The 12,646-nt window shown below is 38.7% G+C and overlaps 1 protein-coding gene across 1 annotated transcript in view; it reads right to left on the bottom strand.

The window, feature by feature from the left end:
- Positions 1-12,646, bottom strand: part of si:ch73-347e22.4 — a 36,902-nt gene that overhangs the window by 8,565 nt on the left and 15,691 nt on the right. The window lies entirely within an intron of this gene.

The following is a 12,646-nucleotide window of genomic DNA, read 5'->3' as shown; positions in this document are numbered from 1 at the left end:
TCATGAGAGCCAGTTTCAGTGTCAGTTTCGCTTGATGGTTCTTGTGACTGCACTTTAAGAAACTTTCAAAGTTATTGAAATGTTTCATATTGACTGACCTTCATGTATTAAAGTAATGATGGACTTTTGTTTATCTTTGCTTATTTGAGCTGTTCTTGTTATAATATGGACTTGGTCTTTTACCAAATAGAGCTATCTTCTGTATACTAGCCCTACCTTGTCACAACACAACTGATTGGCTCAAATGCATTAAGAAGGAAAGAAATTCCACAAATTAACTTTTAACAAGGCACACCTGCTAATTGAAATGCATTTTAGGTGACTACCTCATGAAGCTGGTCGAGATTATGCCAAGGGTGGCTACTTTGAAGAATCTCAAATATTAGTTATTTAACACTTTTTTTAGTTACTACATGATCCCATATGTGTTATTTCATAGTTTTATAGAAAATAGTAAAAATAAAGAAAAGCCCTTGAATGAGTAGGTATGTCCAAACCTTTGACTGGTACTGTATACAGTTGAAAATGGAATTTAATCAGAAGCCACTGCCAGATTTCTGGATTGGGCTGCGCTCAGAGTTTCTTGCTTTGGCAAATTCCACTGTTGAGACACTGATGCCCTTTGCAACCATGTACCTATGTGAGAGTGGATTCTTGGCCCTCATGATTTAAGACTGAGACTCTCTCCAATACAACCCAACAATGCAGAGTTATGTGCATCCTTTCAAGCACACCCTTCTAATTAACCTGTGGTGAGTTATTCACAATTTTCGATGAACAAATAATGTTTTATATATAAGATGGCTAAATAAAGAGCAAAATTATTGATTATTATTATATTATTATTTGTGCCCTGGTCCAATAAGAGCTCTCTGTCACTTCCCACGAGCCGGGTTGTGACAAAAACTCACACTCATTCTTATGTTTAATAAATGTACCGTATAGTGTGTGTGCGGCAGGCTTACAATGATGGCAAAAAAAACAACAACATTTGAGTGCGCTGACCCTGGTGCTAGAGGGGGTACGCAGCTGGAGGTTGAATGTTTGAAGGGGTACAGGCCTATAAAAGTTTGGGAACCAATGGTCTAGGAGAACGAGGACAGGGCCATAGCCTTGGTCGGACGCCATTAAAAGGTAAATTACCACCTTCACGAGTGCAGTCTTAGTGTTATGATGGGGTCTAAAACCAGACTGAAGCATTTTGTATACATTATTTGGCTTCAGGAAGGCAGTGAGTTTCTGCGCCACAGCTTTTTCTAACATTTTTGAGAGGAATGGGAGATTCGATATAGGCCGATAGTTTTTATGTTAGCAATAAGATTATGTACTATATGTACAAATTAAAATATACTAATAGCACAAACTCCATCAATGCCACGCCCCTTCTGAATCCCTCGATGTTCTTGGAGTTTGTGCTATTAGTACAAATAAACTTAGCTAGCTATTTTACAGTGAAAGAGAGGTAAGTTATCGGATAAGAAATGATCCATCTAATGTTTTCTGTATTTCAGCCGCATAATTCTAGACTTTTATTTGATTCAGTTATGTGTATTGCGTTATCATCTTGTATACTGGAAGTGATCTTTATTCGCCCTGGCCAACATTGTTGGTGGTTCCCGGAAGCATGTTTTAGCTAGCTGTTAAAAAATCTACTCGCTGTTGTTACATTTATGTAACAAGATAATCAATAATATCAATCGTGTAAGCACATGGACATACTTTTTAGCTAATTGTTTATTTATTTAATTATTTACGTGGTGGGCTATGAGTGACAGACTAACTCAATCGGCCATGATTCCGTTGTACCGGAACTGACCGTGTTGTCATTTGTAATATAATGAATCAACTTAATTATGTTGAATTCTGCAATAAACTTAAGAAAAAACAATTTACAGTGAACTATTGTTCTGCATATAATGTATAATAATAGAAGAAACAATTGTATTTAGCATTTTAATTAGACCTGTGATAGTGTAGCTAGTTAATTTATTGGCATGTCCAACAGAAAAATGACTGGTCTGCACAACCATTCGAATGATCAGAGAGAAAAATTTGAAAATATTTTGAGCCTTAGTAGTTGCCAGTGAAACATTGTCGACAGTATGTTGAGATGTTATTCACACTGCTTTGGGGCACCATATGTGCTTCTAGGGTAACCCTCTAAAAAAAGTTCCAGATTGAAACATGTAAGACCTGATACAACTCTCTCTTTCTGAGAGTGGCTATATTCAACATAATTTACTATCTTACTTGACGATCAGGTAAAACACAGAATGACTGTTGTAGCCTAAGTTTGTGCACTGGGACAGCATCAGTGGCCTACACTGGGAAGCCTTACTGTCCAAGTCTACAGGGGCAATAGGGATGTGACCCGGCAATAGCGCAACCAATAACGCTCTATGACTTTGGCAAGAATGCCTTACAAAGGCAGTAATTACGAATTTTGGAAAACATCTTTGATCTGCTGTAATGGTTTCCTGACACAAGAACAAGCCAATTGATTAGAATATATAATGGATTATCAGAAATTGCTCTCTGCTAGACCGAAAAATTATTTGATGTTTGATGATTTTGAACACACAAAAAAATTGCGTAGGTCCTGCGTTTTGCCTTTGTAGGGCAGAAGTGGGAGCTTAATAATAATATATTACTATCAATATATCAAAACTATATAATAAAATATAGGCCTACAACCCCTCAAGTATGCTCATAAAAAACGAATGCATTAGGTATGCCTTAGGAACTAATGCATTAGGTCCTGACCCCTCCTGTCGAAGCCTCCAGTAGTTTGTGTGTCGGGGGGCTAGGGTTAGTCTGTTTTATCTGGAGTATTTTTCCTGTCTTATCCTGTGTCCTGTGTGAATTTAAGTATGCTCTCTCTAATTCTTTCTTTCTCTCTCTCTCTGAGGACCATGCCTCAGGACTACCTAGCATGATGACTCCTTGCTGTCTCCAGTCCACCTGGCCGTGCTGCTGCTCCAGTTTCAACTGTTCTGCCTGCGGCTATGGAACCCTGACCTGTTCACCTGACGTGCTACCTGTCGCAGACCTGCTGTTTTAAACTCTCTAGAGATAGCAGGAGCGGTAGAGAACCTCTCAATGATCGGCTATGAAAAGCCAACTGACATTTACTCCTGAGGTGCTGACCTGTTGCACCCTCGTACAACCACTGTGATTATTATTATTTGACCATGCTGGTCATTTATGAACATTTGAACATCTTGGCCATGTTCTGTTATAATCTCCACCCGGCCACCCCTCATAGCCTGGTTCCTCTCTAGGTTTCCTCCTAGGTTTTGGCCTTTCTAGGGAGTTTTTCCTAGCCACCGTGCTTCTACACCTGCATTGTTTGGGGTTTTAGGCTGAGTTGCTGTACTGCACTGAGATATCAGCTGATGTAAGAAGGGCTATATAAATGTGATTTTTGGTAAAACGAACATCCTAAGTCTTTCTGTTGAGCACTTTGGCATTCCAAGACAATTGCTAAAAGTACTTCTACAGTCATTAGATGTACTGTACAGATTTCCAGTTTCTGTCTGTTTCTCTGCTCTGTCATGACCTCCAGAGTCAGGCCAATAACTAACTCCAATGACTGAATCAGCATTCTTTATCAGTTTATTGATCTTGTTCCTTGGGTAGACAATTTAATATCCAAAATAACCCTCTGCTTCCTAACCTCATTCTGGAATGATGATTCACATAATATGACATGATGGTATGTGTATGATATTAAACAATTAGCCTTTTGTGTTCATATTGACAGATTATGAAGATGTACATTGTCCTCATTTCAGAAATGCTGGGATCAAACAAAACAAACATGTCCAAGCTGCTACCCAAACCCTTGAGGTGAGGTCAAAAAAAAATTAGACTTCTTTGGGGTCCCACAGCCCTACAAAGAAAGAAAATAATGAAGGCTTAGAAAAATAGGTGAAAAAAATCTAACAAGGTGTTCCAGGACTGACGCTGAATTCGTCCGACTGTGGATATTGCATACCTCCATGTGAATGAAAATATTGTCATCACAAGCATATCTGTTAATATTTTGTTCGTTGAGGCAGAATGTAGAAACTTTTTACATTCATGAGCAAGGAGACTTTCCTTTGAAATTGTACAGAAATAATGACTATTAATGACTTGTGGTTTCAGCTTCTTAGTCTAGTTTCTGGGGGAAAAGAAGAACACGGGGGGGGGGTAAAGCCCAGGTCCTCACCACCTCAGTGGCTCACACTGCCCTTAGATCTGCCTCCTAGGGGAATTCAGGCATGAAGGCTATCTGTGTCCTGCATACTTGATTGATATAAACTGAGTGTACAAATCATTATAAACACCTGCTTTTTCCAAGACATAGTTCTTGCCAAGGTAGCAGCTTCCTGGGGTCCATAAAAAATGTAAACATTAAAATACATTTTACAATACATTAAGTGTGTGCCCTCAGGTAACTACTCTACTAGAACACAATCCAGGTATACGTGTGTATAGCGTGCAGTGGCGATTTTAGCATGTAAATCTTGGTGGGGCAAAAAAAAAGTGGGATACATGCCAGAGAAGCCACTACACAACACTAAACATTACATTAATTGCACTATAACGGTGACAAACGGTGCCCACAAACTGTTAGGGCCTACATAAAGCTGTCCCCACAGCAGAATCCCAACAGCAGCCCCAACACCTTACCACTGCTACACCTGCCTATCAGCGGAGCCTTGTCTGGTAGAGAAACAGTTCATTCAGCCTCATTTACTGCCTTTAAAAAAACATAGGTGATATGGCTGACTTGCTTAAACAAATGTGGTTTCTAATGACAATTGAGATGTACAAACTATTGAATAAGGGAACGGATAAGAGACAATCCGTAATTTCAATTTAGACAATGAGCGAGCTAGGATGGACGTAGTCAATATAACTATTTGTTCAGCACTTTTGAAATGTGCAGCGACAGAATTCAGAACATGGGCCGTTCTTACAGTGTTCTCCCTATACACCAAGTCAGAACCGTAGGATAAATAAAGTGGGCGTATAAGCAGACAATGGAAGCTCTTACAATTTCAATGATTACATTTCTCAAAAACAGGTTATAGGCTAATAATATGCATGTCAATCTCTCCTGGCTGAAAGTGGAAGAGAGATTGGCTTCATCACTACTTTTATTTATGAGAGGTATTGACATGTTGAATGCACCGAGCTGTCTGTCTAAACTACTGGCACACAGCTCGGACACCCTTGCATACCCCACAAGACATGCCACAAGAGGTCTCTTCACAGTCCCCAAGTCCAGAACAGACTATGGGAGGCACACAGTACTACATAGATCCATGACTACATGGAACTCTATTCCACATCAAGTAACTGATGAAAGCAGTAAAATTAGATTTAAAAAACAGATGAAAAAAACACCTTATGGAACAGCTAGGACTGTGAAGCAACACAAACATTGGCACAGACACGTGCATACACACACTCAATAACATACGCACTATACATACACATGGGTTTAGTACTGTAGATATGTGGTAGTGGTGGAGTAGGGGCCTGAGGGCACACAGTGTGTTGTGAAATCTGTGAATGTATGGTAATGTTTTTAAAATCGTATAACTTGCCTCAATTTTGCTGGACCGCAGGAAGAGTAGCTGCAGGTGTGGCAGCAGCTAATGGAGAATCATAATAAATACAACTACAAATACATTTTTGGACTCACCTTGTTGTGCTGTGCTCAATTGAACAGGAAGGTGTCACGGCAGTTCTTCGTGGACAAATTTTGACATCAAAGTCTTGCATTCTCTAGATTTATGGTGCTTTCAAGACAACTGGGGGGGGGGGGGGTTGAATCATGTCGTCAGTGATCTTCAGGTTGTATGTCTAGAAAGAGGCCCGAGTTCCCGATTTACAATTCAGAGTTGGATGAATGTTCAAATGTATTTTCCCAGTCATAGCTCGTTTTTCCCGAGTTCCCAGTTGTCTTGAACTCACAAAAGGCAGATTTTGCAGTTCCAAGTTAACAGTTGTTTTGAGTGCGGCACAAATCATGCTTCATTGACAGCATAGCCAATGTTGAAAGTTTATCATTTTAAACTAGGAAAAGAGACCCCTTGATCTTAGACTTAGGACCACACAGCCACTCCACTGAATAACAGGCTAGTGATTGCTTTGCAATGCTTGCAGTTAGCCACTGACTCCTTCCAAACCACTCACTGTTTGCTATTTCCAATGGGCGATTTCCAATGGCCGTTTATGTCCAATGGCCGATGAGCACCGATATATTTTATCTATTATTTCTCTTCTACATTGGAGCCAGTTTATGGTAGAGAAATTACTATTCAATTATCTGGCAACAGCTCTGGTGGACATTCCTGTAGTCAGCGCTGAGGCCAATAAAAGGTCACTCTAAAATATTCCGTTTTGTCACACAACACAATGTGTAATTGATTGGTGTTTAATCAGTTTTTTGATATGCCACACCTGTCAGATGGATGGATTATGTTGGCAAAGGAGAAATGCTAACTAACAGGGATGTAAATAAAATGTGTGCACAAAATTTGAGAGAAACCAGATTTTTGTGCGTATGTCAGCTCATGAAACATGGGAACACTTTACATGTTGCGTTTATATTTTTGTTCAGGGTATTTCATGATCATGGATATATGGCATGATGGTCATCATAAGCATTACATCCAAATGGCAACAGATTTTCAAGATAATATCCTCAAATCTGCATTAAAAAATTACATGCGCATTTTCCCACCAAAGGCATTTCCATCACAGAGATAGAGGACTTGGGCCCCAAAGCCCATTTTAGCATGGGCAGTGATATTGAGGACTTAACCATTTTGAAGTTGACAACTGGGTGGGACTTCCTACAGGGTAAGGAAGGATCACATAATTCCATCAAAGTAAATTGTCAAACCTTGGCTTTATGCCTGTTCAAACAACATATTATAGGTGGCAGTATGCAACCTTTGTTTGTTTAATTCATAGCAGAATAACTATATTTATGGTACTGATGGTTTTGTCACAAAAACAAATATATATATATATATATATTGTAAGAGCCATTTTGGCCTGTTTATGAGTTGTGTTGTCTGTCAAGGGTTATTTTTGGCTTATGTACACTAGAGGACATATGTTGGGGTCATGTGCATATAGGTAGCACGAAGGGTTAGCACAGGTGAGAGGAGAGCACAATATAGTTGTTACCGTATCACTTTTATAGCTTATAGAATGCATCTCTCTGCAGCTTTTGTATAGGAATGTGTGTTTTGGAGCGATTTATATACGCAATGGGAACTTCACCCCAAAAGAGTAATGTTTGGAAAGCTGATTTTAGTGGATGTGTTATGGACAGCTCTCTCCTGTGCCAGTGGCAGTTCATAGGGAATCACCACTACAACAGTAAGAACTTAACTCTCGTTGGAAATTGGACTGATGGATCATTGCATGCAGCATGTCGGATTGGAATCATTAGTTTTGCCTATAACAACGAACAAGGACTGAATCCATAGAATCCGATTTCCAATCTCTGCTGCATAATTCATTGAAGTGTAAAGATTAATGATATAGTGACACTGTTGAAGGAGCACAGCGCATTGGAGCGATTTATATTCATGGTTGCATATCAAAATATATATTATTGTGATAGCCTATGAAGGGAATATGGCTGAAAATAATTGTACCACTGCGGATAGCGTTGTGTATGGAGGCAACATGGCGCTAGTGGAGGAGCCGTTATCAAAAAAGTTTACTATAATAACTTTGGTAGGTAATATGATAAGATATACATAACAGCAACATTTCCTTTGATAATTGGCAGCCAAGCATCGATCATCAGGTTACCACTATTTAAATAAACTGGTAATATATATTTGACATTTGCATCAAGCACATCACCGTCCATCACTTAACCACCATGAAGTTCATCAATTATTTAATCTGCCTAAAAACAATGCTTTTCCACGTCGTAAGAGTAGTACAACATAGTTTATCATTGCAAAAAAAAAAAGATCCCCCCCCCATGTCAAACGACCAAACGTCTGGTGTCCACCAGACCTGTCGTGATTATTTTTTATGGCATGACTTCCCTTGCATAAATGGAGACGTGCTAGGAAACGTGCTTACTGTGGAGAAACCCGGCACAAAAGTCAGTCAAGATACTCCTGATGTAATGTCAACTTTTATTGTCAGACTACTGTAAATCAAAAGTAAAAAGCAAAACACATTTTGCATTGATAATGAGACAGTGACATCTAAAGAATGAAAACTTACCAGCACAGAATCAATAACTAATATTTTTCATCACATCTTTGTGTTACAATTACATTTCAAACATTTTCATACTCATGTTGTACGTGCACACAGTGCCTAAATATTCAATGAGTAATGTTTACTGAATGTCCAATGAAATCTTTGACATTTAAAAATGACCGACTTTCTATAACGTGCCAAACCACCTTCCAAAAATCAAAGATGTTTAAGTAATCACCATTACCAAACTATTGACTGTTTGGAAAGCAGATCTAACCGTTTCCCCGAAGGATGCAATTAGTGTGCGTTATCAAATGTGCAATATATCCCATGTTAAACATAATAAAAAGAGAGACACTCATGGTGTCTGTATACATAAAGCTCTTACAAAAATAGAACAAACAAAACTTTGCCAACAGCAGCAGGACAGATTTGAACAGTGGTGTAAAGTACTTAAGTAGTACTTTAAAGTATATTTATGTGGTCTGTACTTTACGATTTATATTTTTGACAACTTTTACTTACTTTTACCCTGACACCCAAAAGTACTAATCACATTTTGAATGCTTAGCGAGACAGGAAAATGGTCCAATTCACACACTTATCAAGAGAACACGTGGTCATCCCTCTGCCTCTGATCTGGCAAGCTACAGTGCCTTGCGAAAGTATTCGGCCCCCTTGAACTTTGCGACCTTTTGCCACATTTCAGGTTTCAAACATAAAGATATAAAACTGTATTTTTTTGTGAAGAATCAACAACAAGTGGGACACAATCATGAAGTGGAACGACATTTATTGGATATTTCAAACTTTTTTAACAAATCAAAAACTGAAAAATTGGGCGTGCAAAATTATTCAGCCCCTTTACTTTCAGTGCAGCAAACTCTCTCCAGAAGTTCAGTGAGGATCTCTGAATGATCCAATGTTGACCTAAATGACTAATGATGATAAATACAATCCACCTGTGTGTAATCAAGTCTCTGTATAAATGCACCAGCACTGTGATAGTCTCAGAGGTCCGTTAAAAGCGCAGAGAGCATCATGAAGAACAAGGAACACACCAGGCAGGTCCGAGATACTGTTGTGAAGACGTTTAAAGCCGGATTTGGATACAAAAAGATTTCCCAAGCCTTAAACATCCCAAGGAGCACTGTGCAAGCGATAATATTGAAATGGAAGGAGTATCAGACCACTGCAAATCTACCAAGACCTGGCCGTCCCTCTAAACTTTCAGCTCATACAAGGAGAAGACTGATCAGAGATGCAGCCAAGAGGCCCATGATCACTCTGGATGAACTGCAGAGATCTACAGCTGAGGTGGGAGACTCTGTCCATAGGACAACAATCAGTCGTATATTGCACAAATCTGGCCTTTATGGAAGAGTGGCAAGAAGAAAGCCATTTATTAAAGATATCCATAAAAAGTGTTGTTTAAAGTTTGCCACAAGCCACCTGGGAGACACACCAAACATGTGGAAGAAGGTGCTCTGGTCAGATGAAACCAAAATTGAACTTTTTGGCAACAATGCAAAACGTTATGTTTGGCGTAAAAGCAACACAGCTCATCACCCTGAACACACCATATCCACTGTCAAACATGGTGGTGGCAGCATCATGGTTTGGGCCTGCTTTTCTTCAGCAGGGACAGGGAAGATGGTTAAAATTGATGGGAAGATGGATGGAGCCAAATACAGGACCATTCTGGAAGAAAACCTGATGGAGTCTGCAAAAGACCTGAGACTTGGGACGGAGATTTGTCTTCCAACAAGACAATGATCCAAAACATAAAGCAAAATCTACAATGGAATGGTTCAAAAATAAACATATCCAGGTGTTAGAATGGCCAAGTCAAAGTCCAGACCTGAATCCAATCGAGAATCTGTGGAAAGAACTGAAAACTGCTGTTCACAAATGCTCTCCATCCAACCTCACTGAGCTCAAGCTGTTTTGCAAGGAGGAATGGGAAAAAATTTCAGTCTCTCGATGTGCAAAACTGATAGAGACATACCCCAAGCGACTTACAGCTGTAATCGCAGCAAAAGGTGGCGCTACAAAGTATTAACTTAAGGGGGCTGAATAATTTTGCACGCCCAATTTTTCAGTTTTTGATTTGTTAAAAAAGTTTGAAATATCCAATAAATGTCGTTCCACTTCATGATTGTGTCCCACTTGTTGTTGATTCTTCACAAAAAATTACAGTTTTATATCTTTATGTTTGAAGCCTGAAATGTGGCAAAAGGTCGCAAAGTTCAAGGGGGCCGAATACTTTCGCAAGGCACTGTAACTAACACAAATGCATCGTTTGTAAATAATGTCAGTGTTGGAGAGTGCCCCTGGCTCTCCTACATTTTTAAAACAAGAAAATGGTACAGTCTGCTTTGTTTAATATAAGGAATTTGAAATTATGTAGACTTTTACTTTTGATACTTAAGTATATTTAGAACCAAATACTTTTACTCTAGTATTTTCCTGGGTGACTTTCACTTGAGTAACTTTCTATTAAGGTATCTATCATTTTACTCAAGTATGACAATTGGGTACTTTTTCCACCACTGGATATGAATAACTGTTTAAAGTATGACAAGTTTGTCATCTATTCAAAAGGCACATTCTTGCAGTAGTGTACAAAACATTAAGAACACCTGCTCTTTCCATGACAGACTGACCAGTTGAAAGCTATGATCCCTTATTGATGTCACTTGTTAAAACCATTTCAGTCAGTGTAGATGAAGGGGAAGAGACAGGTTAAAGAAGAAATGTTAAGCCTTGATACAATTGAGACATGGATTGTGTATGTGTGCCATTCAGACGGTGAATGGGCAAGACAAAAGATTGAAGTGCCTTTGAACAGGTTATTGAACAGGGTATGGTAGTAGGTGCTAGGAGCTGCTGGGTGTTTTTCACAGGTAGGGGGGGGGGGGCAATTCAATATTAGGAAGCTGTTCTTAATGTTTTGTACAATCAGTGTAAATATGAATATATAAAACATTAAAATAAACAAAGGTTAATATCAACGTTAAATGGATAATCCACTCCAGGAGTGAAACTCCTGTCAATTTGGTGATGGTTTGTTAATCCCTATTTCCAAAAAGACTATCATATTTCATAATGCCTTTTTGCAGAAATTGCTTTGCCATTTCCTGGTTGAAATTTGTTTTAGATTTCGCATAATTGAAGTTTGTGACAAAACAAGCAAGTGTAGAAAATTATTGTACCATCCAAACCGCATTTTAGTAACAAAAAGGTATTGTATTTTCAGCTGTTTGAAGCTGGTGTAAAAGAAAACTAAAGTAAAAGACCAAAAACAAAAATTAAGAACGTGAAGTATAGAAATTCCGCACATAGAACATATCTTTATTTATTTTTTACTTTATTTAACTAGTCAAGTCAGTTAAGAACAAATTCTTATTTACAATGACGACCTACCGGGGAACAGTGGGTTAACTGCCTTGTTCAGGGGCAGAACAACACATATTTATCTTGTCAGCTCAGGGATTTGATCCAATCCATTTCAGTTACTGGCCCAACGCTCTAACTATTAGGCTACCTGCCGCCACAGGTAAACACTAGGATATCTACCACTTCTTAGACTTGCGTTCAAGTACACAGTGCACCGTCAGATCAATATCCTTTCCTCCAACTACGTACCAATGGACTTTAGCAGCACAGGTCCATTGTGTTGCATTCACAACCTCACTCACTGTTTTGAGCAAGACAAAATCTCTACCAGGTTGAACATGGTGAGATTGTAGCTCTAAAATTGATAGTGCAGTGTTTGAGATTTTACAGCTAAATAGCTACTTCACATGCTGATATTGACTTTAGTAATATTGTGTATAGCTATGTGTTCTAGCAAGCTAGCCAGCCAGCCAGCCCTCCTGTCTGGAGAGAAGTGTAGTTGACTTAAGCTCCAAAAAATTTCAGCAACAATTTTCAAGTTGCTTCCTACCTTAACATAACGACGAAAATACATATTGCCGTTATTTAACAATGAAAATCATGGGAATTAGTGGTTTGGAGTGAATTATTAATTTAACCATTGCTATAGCTATGAAGACAACCATGGTTAACTCTGAAACTTATTTAGTACTCATCAAAAACAATGATATACAGTCCATTCGGAAAGTATTCAGTCCTGGACTTTTTCCACATTTATTTTAAAAGGGATTAAACAAAACATTTTACTCAATGTACACACAATACCCCATAATGACAAAGCGAAACAGGTTTTTAGAAATGTTTGCAAATGTAATAAAAAAACTGCAATATTTTCATAAGTATTCAGACCCTTTGCTATGAGACTCAAAATTGAGCTAAGGTGCATTCTGTTTCAATTGCTCATCTTTGAGATCTTTCTACAACTTGGAGTCCACCTGTAGTAAATTCAATTGATTGGACATGATTTGGA

The sequence above is a fragment of the Oncorhynchus tshawytscha genome, linkage group LG13 (assembly GCF_018296145.1).
Source record: "Oncorhynchus tshawytscha isolate Ot180627B linkage group LG13, Otsh_v2.0, whole genome shotgun sequence".
Taxonomy (NCBI): Eukaryota; Metazoa; Chordata; class Actinopteri; order Salmoniformes; family Salmonidae; genus Oncorhynchus; species Oncorhynchus tshawytscha.
Note: the sequence above shows the minus strand (reverse complement) of the source record. Positions and strands in the feature narration are given on the sequence as shown.